This window comes from Cervus canadensis, chromosome 6, assembly GCF_019320065.1.
Source record: "Cervus canadensis isolate Bull #8, Minnesota chromosome 6, ASM1932006v1, whole genome shotgun sequence".
Lineage (NCBI taxonomy): Eukaryota > Metazoa > Chordata > Mammalia > Artiodactyla > Cervidae > Cervus > Cervus canadensis.
The window spans coordinates 45,429,505-45,443,066 of record NC_057391.1 but is presented as its reverse complement, the minus strand read 5'-3'; the positions used below and the strand labels follow the sequence as shown (position 1 = coordinate 45,443,066).

The following is a 13,562-nucleotide window of genomic DNA, read 5'->3' as shown; positions in this document are numbered from 1 at the left end:
AGACTTTCAAAGAGTCATATTCTGCAAGAGCAGCTAACGAAGCTCACAGGAACAGGAAAAACTGCACAAAAGCAGAAAATGACAATTTAGAACGTACACCCATGGAGTGATGGCATTAAGGAAATCCTCAAAGCCCTTAGCAATGTAGCTGCCAAAAGAAAAGAAAAAAAAAAAAGACTTCTTATACACACACACACAAAGGCCCAAGTTATAATAAGGATCCATATACATACCACAGGTTATGAACATTACTGCAGCATTTAAAGTGATGAGTGTAATATTACCTAGTGTATATGAAATCCTGGACAATATAAGACAGGTTGCTTAAGCATAAAGGCTAACAGAGTCTGGAAACACCAGGGAAATAAGAAGCACATGCAAGAGAAAAAATATTCACTTGGTATTTCTGGATCACTTTTCCTGGTGCTTGCAGGAGAATAAACAGTGTTTCCAGATGACATCTCAGTAGTTCCCTGCATTCACACAACTTCCTTCTTTCTCAAGCCCAGCTCTGCTGTTTGAGCTGAAATGTTCTGGCTGCCTTCATTCCATCTTATTCCTTCACTTCCCATTCTATTTCTACAATTTCGCAATGGATAACAGACAGGGAGGAGGGGCATCAAGAACTAAGATGCACTTGAAAAAGGACACATGTGGAAACCTATACACCCACCGTCTCTGTAGAATCCAGACATAAGGACTACACAGAGAAAGTTAGAACATAGTGAAAAGCGTCCATCCCAAAGTCCTGACTTTAAAACTGAGGAAACTAGGCTCAGGGCAGTGGAATGAGTTGCCTAAGATTACAAAACTGGCTTCCCGGCCAGAACTGGATCTAATAAAGTCATAATTTTCACTTTCCATGTGGTTCTATCCTTCCCAGCTATCTTATAAATACCGTACTGAGGGTATCCCTCACACAGACAGTGTGACTTTTTTTTCCTGAGCTAGTCAGGGGTGGATCTTAAAGCCAGGTGTCTGGAATCCTCCTCTGGTATCCAGAAAAGGACTTAGGTTAGGTGTGTGGCTGGTAGGCAGACGTCCCTACCTGCACCAGTCTTCATTGGTCCGATTCATCCCAAGTGGAACTAAGGCATCCCTCTCCGTCCACATCTCGGCTAAGGGAGACCACATTACTGTGTAAAATATATTCGGGTTGCTTCAGGCACATGCTGTACTGAGAAAACTTAGACAAAAGGCTAAGGGTGTTTGGGCAGAGGCAAGAAGCTGTATTACAAAGGCACATCGCTTTCATATTCATTTGCACATTTTTCCTCATAAGAAAATTAGGCTTTAATGTAACCTCAATTTCAACCTTGTTGCTTTATTGCCTAAAGCCCATTAGAGAGCTATTTCCCAGGGCCAGGAACTTACGATTGCAGGTCAGGAGGCTGGAGTTTTAATCGACTCGTGATGAAACTTCTTTCCCGGGGCTCCACTCCCCTGTCTGGCTCTGCTTTACTATGGGGGGAGGCAGGGTGCATCCTATATAGGTAATGAGAATTTTTCTTAATACACCAAAGGCTCAGTTACTGCCTGTGTGGGTGTGCACACACATGCACTGGGGACAGAGCTTCTACTGACTCACCGACAACTATACCTCAAAACAGAACAGCTGAAGCACCACCCTAAATAGTGGAGGTAGGAGCCGCCTTGTCTGTGTCGTCTTCCTCCTCTCCCTTCCCCTGAGGCAGACCAGTGTCTAATCCACTTTAGGTTGCAGGTGAAGAGCCTCTGAAGAGTTTCCTATGGCTCAAAACAGCAGATTCCCACTCTGCCCCCCAAATGCCTCAGATAAATAAAACTATCTACAGATTAGGAATGTTCTTGTCCCCTGGCTCTTAAAACTTAGATCCGTATGGAAAGGACCTAGGTGGTCTTTAAAAATTGCTGATACTTCACCTCCCCTAGTCCCTCCTGATTGGTCAGGGGTGCAGCATTAAGCAATGGGATTTTTTAACCACCCCTTCCCCTCTTCCCAGGGTAACTGTAATAAGCCGGCAAGTCTGAGGAGCACTACTCTGGCCTAGGGGCTTCCCAGGTGGCGCTAGTGGTAAAGAACCCACCTGCCAATGCAGGAGACCTGAGACGCTGGTTCAATCCCTGGGTCGGGAAGATCCTCTGGAGAAGAGAATGGCAACCCACTCCAGTATTCTTGCCTAGAGAATTCCATGGACAGAGGAACCTGGCTGGCTGCAGTCCATGGGGTTGCACAGAGTCGGACATGACTGAAGCGACTTAGCATGCACCCACGCTCTGGCCTAGGTGAAACTTTGAAGCATGCCTCTGACATCAAATGTTCCCTACCCCCCGCCCACCTCTACCCAGGAAGAGAGAAAGCTTTTTACACCCTCCATGCCCAGGCCAACCTTTCCAGCCACTTGCCATCTCCAGGTAGGATGCTGGGGAAAAGGCAGGGACAATTCACTGACTGCTTCTGAGTCCTTTAAGTTTCTTTTTCTACTAAATAAAATGCTTATCAGGCCTCAGACTTCCTTAAGTACACGTGAACAGCCCTTGGCAGCCCATGCAAGGTTCCTTACCCCTCAGCAGCCAGGACCACGTGGGCTCTGCTGATTCCCTTCAAAGCACATTTCCCTCCCTGCTCCCCAAGGCCAGGCTCCCACCTCTTGGCCAATTATGCAGCCTGGCAACCCCCACCATTAAGGTATCAGCTCCTTTTCCTTAAAGCCATTCCCTTATCAGGGCTCAGAGATAATGCCAACACTAGGAAAATACTATTTTTATACTCCAGTGGGTACAGCTTATAATAATTCATGCTGGTAGGTTTTGTTTCCCATATATGCGGATCCTGACTGCAGTCTACCTCCAGGCAGGAACAAAATGCATGCACGTTGGAGGCAGTGGGGGAGGCTACTGCCTGCCTCAAATGCCGATTCAGCACCCTCTCTGCCCCCTGAAGAGTGAAGGTTGGAGGGGCTGCACACGTCCAGCTTTTCATAAAGCAGCTCAGCAAGACTAACAGCAGAAGGCCGAACTTGACCATGGCTTTCTAGCCAGAGAATCACAAAAGGGAAAAATCCTGGAGTTCCCGACACAGGTCACTACAAGTGACCTATTCTCTGCACTTGTTCAACCAGCTTTTAACTTTATTAAAAAAAAAAAAAATCAGCATCACTCTTCCCTAATTATTTTTCAAATCTGGCCTAGAAGTAATTAAAAAACTCAATCATAACCCAGGTGCTGCAGTGAATGAGTCTCAGAACTCTGAAGAACAAGGTATACCTCCCTAGGCCTCAGTTTCCCCATCTGATAAGGAGATCACACTTCACTAGGTGACTGCTAATCTTCCACACTGACCTCACAGGACTCTGAGACTATAATCCCTTTCTATTCCATTATCATCTTTAGGTCTTCTTTCCAGCATCTAATCTACAGCAGGAGCTGACACTGTTATCTTTCCTCATGCAGTCCACCCCAGTCCACCTCTAAAAGGGTGTGTTTGGGTTGGCAGAGGAGCTGCGTGCGTGCTCAGTCGTGTCCAACTCTTTGCCACTCCATGGACTACAGCTCACCAGGCTCCTTTGTCTATGGGATTTCCCAGGTAAGAATACTGGAGTAGGTTGCCATTTCCTCCTCCAGAGGGTGGAGGAGAATCAAAATGACTTAAAATTTTTTAAAGTCTTTATCAACTCTTCCTATTATTATAGCACGGGTGGTATGAAAATTAATTGGCTATAAAATATAAAACTTCTTTTTCTCCACTAAATGTCATATTTTACATTTATTAACATTAGTATTCTTATCAAAAGCCAATTATTACATAGTTGCAAAAAGCACACCTTTTGAGAGCAAAAAGGATGAGGAAATGCCAAGACGTTTTTAAATACTCTACATCTATATGTAAAGTAATGGAGTTTTGTAATATTCTTGGTATTACAAGTAGAGAGGTATTATCAAATTACAAAATTCAAGACTGCTGATATTGTTTTTCTGCAGAGCAGTTGAGATTACGAGATATGTACATTCCACTATTCTGAATGGTTTTCAAACAAGAGGGCATAGTCTATTAGTTTTGTTAGAATTCATGCTTATTTCGATTATATATCAAACTACTCCATTTATTAGATTACAATGGATATGTTATTATTTGATCCCAAGTATTCCCTTTCATAAAAACTAGATTAGAATAATATAGCTTTATTATACTAGTTCAAATTATTCTATGAGCAGTTTTTTTAATTGACAATGCTTCTGACTCCTTTAGCAAATACTGCTAAATTTTTGCTTCTTTTTCTGTGCTTCCCCATTTCTCCTCCTAGTTGAATCACAACTACCAACAAGGATGAACCTAAAATTTCTGTTTTCCATCAAGCTCTGCTAGCAAATGCTTTTGATTTGAATAAAATCAGTGCCATTAGCACATTTAAAAAATTCAGTTAGCTAAAAGGTAGTGAAAAATTGTCACATTTATTGTGAGGAATATTGTAATAGCCACAGAACTGTAGCACAGAAACCAAAAAAGCAAAATTTCCTATTGAGAAACCATACTGTAATACCAGTTGACACCAGTATTAGTGTCATTTTTTGAGGTCTCATATTACATTAAGTTATAGCTTTGCAGCTGTGAAATGAGTGCTGGGAAGATTTCTGGTCACTTTTCTCTAGAAACTCCCTCTTCAAAAGCTATGAGGAATTAATCTTCATTGTCATTAACCACACCTCCAGTCAACAGTCAGACCTTGATTTTCCCTATCTTTGAATCAACAAAGGCCCTCCTTTTTTTTTTTTTTTTAGTAATTACTATATGGAGACAGTGAAGAATGCTTAAATGGGAAAATTACCATTATCCAGAGAGTTGTAATTAATAAGTTACTACTTGTTAATAGAAATCACTTTCTAGTCCAAGTACATAAGCTTCATGACTTACTTCATTTAATCATCATACCTGTCCCCCCCCCCCCACACAGACATGTACACACACCTGATAAAAAACTGCTTATCTTCATTTTACAGGTTTAAAAAAAGAAAACTGAAATTTTAAGAAGCTAAGTATTGCGTCCAGGGACTCAAGACTGGGAAGAAGCAGAATCACTGTTGGAACTCGACAGACCACAATGAAGCCCATGCTCTCTTCACCAGGCTGTAGGGCTGGAAAGTGAACGTGTTAAGTCATTCATTTGTGTCCGATTGTCCACGATCCCCATGGACTATAGCCCACCAGGCTCCTCTGTCCATGGAATTCTCCAGGCAGGAATACTGGAGTGGGTTGCCACTCCCTTCTCCAGGGGATCTTCCTGACCCAGGGATCAAACCGAGGTCTACTGCATTGGAAGCAGATTCTTTACTGTCTGAGCTACCAGGGAAGCCCTATACAGCTGGGGTGAACCACAAAACAAGATAAAATACACAACAATAAAGTGACTTAGGATGTTAAGTCAATAAACTAAGGCAAACAACACAGCATGCATTTTATTCTCCCAGTATATGTTTGGTGGAGAACAAATTGCCCTGGGAGAGGTATTGTATAATTTCATTTGGAGGATCATCCTTCTGCAGCAGCAAACAGAAGCACACACACTAAAATCAGAATGCAATTAAAATCCAATTATATTATATTACAATATTAGACACCTACCCAGGAAAGATTCAGCAGGGACCTTCTCTGGAAGGCAGCGTGTCACAGTCTTCAAACTGCTTCCAAGTGTGCTTCTGACTCTGCCCTCTGACCCCAAGCATGTGGTAAACAATGCCTGGCAGCCTTTCTCCAATAGCAAAAGGACTTGGTTTATTTCTCATGATAGAGTAACTTTAATAACACCATTACCAATTCACTTCAGAGGATGACATAGGAGGAATATTAAGTCTTCCTCGTGTATATTATTAAACAAATTAAACACAGCATTTCAACTGGTGGGAATCAAGAGATGGAGTTTGTGTGCAGTCAGGAAAATCAGGGTCACAAGAAAATGTCCCCTGTGTGACTTCACATCCTCTACGCCCTTTGTTTCAACAACTTGTCATTTCACTAACTTAAAACGTTCAGCAAATACCTATCCCAAGAAATAGACAGTCATTTCTCCACCTCCCAAGATTTTCTTCTCTCATCACATGATTTACATACCCAATTAATGGCAATAACAAATAAGCAGTCTATCTGAAGATGTAAGAATTTCCTTCCAGTGGCCTCCTAGAAGATTTGCACTGCTGGCATTTAGGCTGATTTTCTTTAATTTGACAGAACATTACAACTACAGAACTCAGGCTTCCAGTATTTTTCAACAGTTGTCTTCAAGTTCATTTGTCATCGTTAACATGGGCCATCCAGAAAATCACCCAGCAAAACTCCATTCAGCTGTCCGGCTCTCTAGTGAGGACAGAACACTAAGGCTGGCTCTCAAAATTTTTAATTTATGAAAATGTCTAAAGGCCAGAAGTTGAACCCCCACAGTTCCTTTTTAAGTGGTCTGGCGTAGACTCTAGGTCTACACTATATGCACCTTCTTACAGCTACAGGACAGGTGTTAATTAATCTACCTAATTATGCAGTCAGTGGAAGAGGCTTACCCATAGGATTCTAAATCAGAAGGAAAAAAAAGAAAGAAAAGGAAGGGGAAAGGGAGGAAAAATGCTTTTGGTTTCACACCGAAACAATTTCAGGAGTCAGCTTCCTTGTCATTTCTACTTTAGTTGGATTGATTCTTTATTTCTCTGAACTATATCATGATTGCTGTGTGGCTTTTTTTTTTCTCTTCCAGGTGTACACCTAAAAAACACTAAGGAAAAAAAATGGTAAACTGACTTGAGGATGGCCAGTTAATCTTTATTTTTTTCCAAATAAAGAAAAACAACAGCACACAAACTCCAGATCAATTCAATGAAACATGCAAGACCCCAAATGATGCTGTTATTCCAACAGGCTTCTGTTTGTAGTTAACCACTCACAGGGCTCATCACTAGAATTCCCCGGGTACCCATACAAATGAATTTAATTACAGATATCATGAGCACGGGCCTCTGAGGCTGTGGATTACATTAGGTAACTCAGGGATGCTGGGAGAGAGAAAACCTGGGGTGTGCAATGAATTTTGTTGCATATACTCCCTTGGTCTTTCCAGCTTTACGGAAGGGCTGAGGTGTTCTTTCTGTGGTTCTCAACTGCCAGGAACACATACGAATGCTGTGGTAACTGTCTGAAAAGGGGAGAGGAGAATGCTTTCTGAATTTCCTCCAGGGGAATAAAAGCAGATCACAAGGGATATATTCTCTCAGGGCACAAGCCAACATTGGCAAAGCATCCTGAGAGAAAGAACGCCAAATGATAAGTGAAGTCCAAGGGCATGAGCAGACTGTGGCCGGGAAAAGAGACTCACCCATTCAGTCCTACACACTAACTTCTATGCCACCCACAAAGAAACACAGGCCACCACAGGCATGTGTTGATGTCCCATTACCTTCTTTGAATGCCCCCAATCCTTTGGACAATAACAATTTAGTGTCCTGAATTAAAATAGCTGAAAATATTTTTTTAAATAATTTAAGAATTCACATGTCTCGTTAACACTAAATGACTTTCCAGCTGGGCAGAAAATCAAAATCTGCATTTGGCAGTTTTACAAGTCATTATGGAAATATGTCTACTCTTTATTTGATCTCCTATTTCTAGATATGGTCTTCACTCCCAGATATTTTTCTCTTCTGTGGATTACTGCAAGTATCTGAAGAGGCTTTAAAAAATCAAGCACCATGTGTGATCTGAGGGCAAATTAAGAAAAAAGTAAACTACCTGGGAATTTAAGATAACATGTTTTTAAGAAAATAATGACAAGTGAAAGAAGCCAGACACAAAAGGCCACTTATTATATAATTCCATTTATATGAAATGTTCAGAATAAGCAAACACACAGAGAAAGCAGATTAGTGGTTGCCAGGGGCTGGAGGGAGGGAATTATGGGAGTGTTGGGAGTGACTGCAAAGGGGACAGGGTTTCAGTTTGGGTGGGTGCAAAGGTTCTGGAACTAGAGTGGTGATGTTTGCACAACACTGTGAAAGTACCTAATGCCACTGCACTGCAAATTTTTTAGCAGCTAAAATGGTCAGTTTTACGTGTGCTTATTTTATCACAACTAAAATGTGACAAGGTTTTTTTTTTTTCATTTCTTTTTTAATTGGAGCATAATTGTTTTACAGTATCGTGTTAGTTTCTGCTGTACAACCATATGAATCAGCCATGCGTGCGTGCGTGCAAGGTCACTTCAGTCATATCCAACTCTTCATGACCCCATGGACTGTAGTCTGCCAGGCTCCTTTGTCCATGGAAGTCTCCAGGCAAGAGTACTGGAGTGGGCTGCCATTTCCTTCTCCAGGAGATCTTCCTGACCCAGGGATTGAACCTGGGTCTCCTGAATTGCAGGCAGATTCTCTACCATCTGGGCTATAGGAAGCCCCTTTACACATGGTAGTGTATATAGTTGGGGGTTCCCTGGTGTATACATAGTCAATAGCGTGTATAACACATATACTCAATGCTGCTCTCTCAATAGTGTTTATAGGGTATATAGTCAATGCTGCCTTCTCAGTTCTCTCCTCCCTCTACTTCCCTCCATGTAGAAAAGAAAAAAGAAAAAAAAAAAAACATGACAGAGTTTTAAATGGTAAAGTGCAAAGTTTGGGTTAAAATGAATGGCAGATGAATCAAAGGATCAAAAACTCTGGGTACCTGATTACCCCACCGGCTTCCTGAAGGATTAGAGAAAGAAATGCCTCCATCGACCTTCTTTCCTAATTCGACCTTCTTTCCTTATTCAACCTTCTTATCCTATCCGTCTGAAGCTCAGAGATTCAAGACAGAGAAGACAGTAAGGACAAAAGACCACCATCTCTCCCTCCCTTCTTTGTTGAAAAGTCCTCAGAGTCCAGCTAAGCAGGTAACCAAACCATAGCCAGCTAACAAAGTTTCAGATGTTTTAAATTTCTTAATATTGTTTGCAGACAACAGGAAGTTGAAGATGTCTGCTTATCAACTCCAAAATGCTCTGACAGTTTACGACCTGATCATGTCTCCCTTATCAAGAAGGAAGGAAAGGAAGCAGAAAGAAGATGAAGAGTAGGAGAGATGATAGTATCTGTAGAAACCTCTTGAACCCTGAGTGCCTAATTCTATTTTTCCATGGGTCTGAAGAAGAGGCATAATAATCTTAGTTTACAATAATGCTGGCGTGATATTTTACAGTTTCTTCATCCATTCGATGGCAGCAAGTCAGATGTGTCTGGGAAGTGATGATATACACATAAATATCTGATGATTGGGAATGGTAATTGTCTCTACATGATCTCTGAAGAGGCTGGAAGAGGCTTCAAAATCCTCTACAATCCCCTCATCTTACACATGGGAAAAGAGGTCCAAGGAGGTGAAAGAAGGTACTTGGAGACCTACCAGGACAATGTCTTATGATGCCTTTGAAGATCAAGACTATGAAAATCAAAGAATAAAGTGAAAGCTTTGTCATTAGCAGTGTGAGATATTTTGGCAGTAGGGTGGTGGTTAAATGCAGAATTTAGAATTAACAGACTTGGGTTCAAACTGTGTATTTTGCCACTTAATACCTAAAAGTACTCTGAGTAAATAATTGCATCTCTCTCAGTCTGATTTCCTCATCTATAAAATGGAGTTTAATTTATTTTTAATGTCACCAATAGGATTAAGTGAGGAAAATACAGATCAAGGGTTAGCACAGGACTTGGAACATACATCTTCAATACATTAGTTGTTGGTGACATGGCAGCTGTTGAAATCTACTGTGCAATGGCTTTTCCCTACAAATTTCTTTCAACTTTATGTATATTTCAACATATTCATGATAAAGTGTTAGGAAATGAATTGAAAAAAAAAAAACTAAGTGAGGGCTTCAAGAAGCAACAAAGAAAACAGGCTGACATCTGTAGTTCTGGTATTAATAAGACCCAGCTCATCAATAGTGGATGAAACCCAGGTCTCTTGTCTCCAGTATAAAAGATTTCCCAATACTCCATGCATATAAATAATTTTAGCTCATATACATATTTCCCAGGATGCACCCACTACCTAAACCCTCTACAGTATTCAGTGACACACAGCAGAAATCATCTCAGAGCTACCCCACCAGTGTGTTTTAGGGGAAGAATTAGCATGCTCTGCTTGAGTGGCAAGGTCAGACCACTTTTGAACATTAGGTGTGAACACGACAGTCTCAAACATTCCCACTTTGCTTTTACTTGGGCCTATTTCAATAACTTTCCAGTGGACCAGATCCTGTTCATGTCTCAGCAAAATGTTTCCGCTATTTGTGTATTTATCTGTTAATATAATTGTCTTTGAAGTTTTCAATCCACATGTGGGAGAAGTCAATCTAGACTCTTTGTCAAGGAAACTTCTAGCAGATTGAAGCAGCACTAGTAGGGGCAGTGACTCCAGCTTCTCCGGAGGGAATACGGCTGCAATCTCTTCGGAAGCCAGTTTAGTGTTGGGTGCCATGGGGGTGGCTTTGATCATTCATTGTAAAATCCAGAAACCAGAGTCAAATTACTAATGCTACAAAAATAATAGCATTAATAGCCAATGTTGCTATATTCTTTACTATCTGTTAGATGGTGTCCAAAGACTTGATATATAAATACGTTAAATACACAATGAAAGTCAACATTTGAAAATCCGAGTCCCGCTTTTGTACAGTGTACAAACAAACAGCCTGAGCCGAAGTTCCAGTGCTCACAGCAGAGTCAGAAGGAAGGAGCATGGGATTATTGAGAGAAAGCAGACACAACTCCTGATTCCTGCCACTGAATGGTTCTAAGTGTCATTACTGTTCTGTAAAATGTCATCATTGGCAAACGGAAAAGTTCTCATTTGGAAAAACAGCACTGAACTGGAACTGGGGGGTGGGTGCTAAGATCCTGATTACTAGAGGATCTGGAACATATGGGCAGACTTCATGTCCCTCTGGGCATTCCCCATCGCCTCTCTCTCTCCCCTTCCTGCCCTCCCTCTTTACAAAAGAGAAATCAGATTTGCATTCAAGCCTTTAAAAAAGAAGTACTTTGCTCACTAACTGTCTATTCTCTGTATAAAATGGAAGTAGAAATTCAGTGAAATGCATAATTCAGAGTGGTTTACAGAAACCACGCCATTCCAGAAAAAGAAATTCAATTCATCTTAATTTCCCCAAAGTATAACCACATTAAATGCTAGCATACATACATGTCAACAAGAAAACTATTAATTTTTTTATATCTTAACGGATGTTTGAATGATCAATAATGATCATTTTGCAATGATCATCATGGCAAAACAAAATCAATTCAGCAAAGTGTCTCCTATGTTAGACTGTTGCTGCTGTTTAAAAAATATTGTCTCCCATAGTAAAGTATAATCATCTTTGTTCCTGTTTTATAGGCATCAAACATTCCAGTTCAGGCTTTTCCTTCTTCCTAATATTATCTTTAATAATCTCATGGTACTGCAATAAGTAATGTTGAAAGATGAATGATAAAAAGTAAATTGCAATGTGCTATAATTCTTTGAAAATGAAGTGCAGTACTTAAGAACTTGTTCTTTAGTGATTATAAACATAAATAGAATTTCCTCTGGCTTTTGGATACATTCGCCTGTAACAGTACTGCTGTCAGAAATGCAAACAACTGAAGGAACACAAACATCGGCTTTACCTACTGTTCTATAAATAAAGTCAAATCGCACTGCTGGCGGGGGAAACACAGTCCATACGTTTGGTACCGTCATGTGCCGGGTACAGTTATATGACTGACCTGTATAAATGTGTGCTGTTTTCGCTGGTGACACTTTTATAAATACCAAGAACTCACTGAATAAATCCTGCTATATATCTCTTTGGATCAAAATGGAACACTCCACTGTTGTGAAATCTGGCAGTTAATAAAAATAGCCTGCTTTTCATTAGATTTTTTCCAACTATGGGAACACAATAGTTTGATAGTAACTAAGCATGCTTCAAAAGGCAAACTCGTCAAAACTGAAAATATTAGGAAATATATAAAAGAAACAGTTTTGTTTCCTAGCCCCAAACCCACATTGTCTTTTTTTGAAGTACTTTCCAAATTATTAGTATGTATGCAAAATACTGTCAATCAAATAATATATCAGGTTCTGCACCGCAACTGCTAATGCCCGCTGGGATTATAAAGAGAAAGCAGTTTTGAACACCTTCCTGAACCTTTTTACTATGGGATAGCAACACAAATTGGCACTGCCTAACTCTCACTTCAGTAATAATTATAGTAACAGTACAATGAGTTAAATTTACCCTTTCAGCAGGTTTACATAACCATCTTACTGTGAAACAAAACTAAAACAGAAATGATTCAAAGCAAGAAGAATGGACAAGCATATGTAACAAGCAAGAAACCCAGGAAGTGGCCACCGACTGATGGGAGAGGAAGTTCAGCAGGCGCTGTGATGTCATGCAAGCCAGGAAAAGGGCGGAGTCAGAAGTCAGAGTGGCCAGAGGAAGCCCTGACAGACCCAAGGTCCATTGGCTCCCAGGGAAGGACTCTCAGATAATGACTACATCTATGGTCACATTTATGGACTACATCTATGGACGCAGAGAAGGTAAACCTACCTTCTCTGCTCTCCTGCAACTTGAAATCAATCAGCCATTTGTTGAAATGGACTGGTTTTCTACAGCATCCTACTAATGGTTCCTTGCAAGTTCCAAGAGTCTGGGAACACTTGCCTTCATGCCACAAACCCTTGGTCCTACCTTTTCTAACACCTACCCTTCTTTCTTTTCTATCACTAGGTTCAATGAAAATGATTCTAAGGGCAGCACAATACAGTGAAATTTTCACCAAGGAAGGCAAATTCTTGTGAACATCTTACCAAAACCCAACTGAAAGAGGAAGCCCAGTTTGTCGAAAGCACTGGCTGGTTTCTTTTATGATATTCCTGACTCCTAGCAGGCTCAGGCAGGGAGATCATGGATTTCTGGAATCACAGTTGACTAAGTGAGCAGCCCTGAGATTTTTTCTTCAGCATTAGAACTCTCAGTTCACACCCACATTTAGCACCCTCATCTAGACATTTACGGCTCATTGAAACTTTACTTCCCTCCCTCGGAAATCTTCCAGTCTGAGAACAGGCTTGGCCAGGCCACTCTCAAAGTGCTGACTTTCAGGGCTTATTGACGGTTAATAGTGTTAATACAAACGTTTCTTAGTCAGGCTGGCCTAAAAAAGACTTCTCCCATCTAAGAACAGCTAGTCTAGGGTTAGCAGAGAGTATGGGCCCTGCAGCTACAACAGTGCTTGAAAACCAGGTCCCTGGTAACACTGCACCCTGCTTCTTCATTGATGAGGCCAGAGGACAGAAACAGGCCCTCACCAGCTTCGTACGGCAGCATCAAAAGAACACACATAAGTCACTTAGAAGAGTACCAGGAACAGAGCAGGCTCTAAGTAATTATTAGCCTTGATAATTAACCCATAAGGAATTGAGCAAGAATTCCCATTCTCAGTCCCCTGAGTAGGAAAAATACACAAGTATGCAACGATTCAAGTTTGATTTCTAAAAAAAGGTAAATGTGCAT

General features: G+C 40.9%; 1 protein-coding gene across 2 annotated transcripts in view; it reads right to left on the bottom strand.

Annotated features, from left to right (window-relative positions):
- Window positions 1–13,562, bottom strand: part of RORA (RAR related orphan receptor A) — a 779,815-nt gene that overhangs the window by 670,743 nt on the left and 95,510 nt on the right. The gene's annotated exons all lie outside the window — the stretch shown is intronic.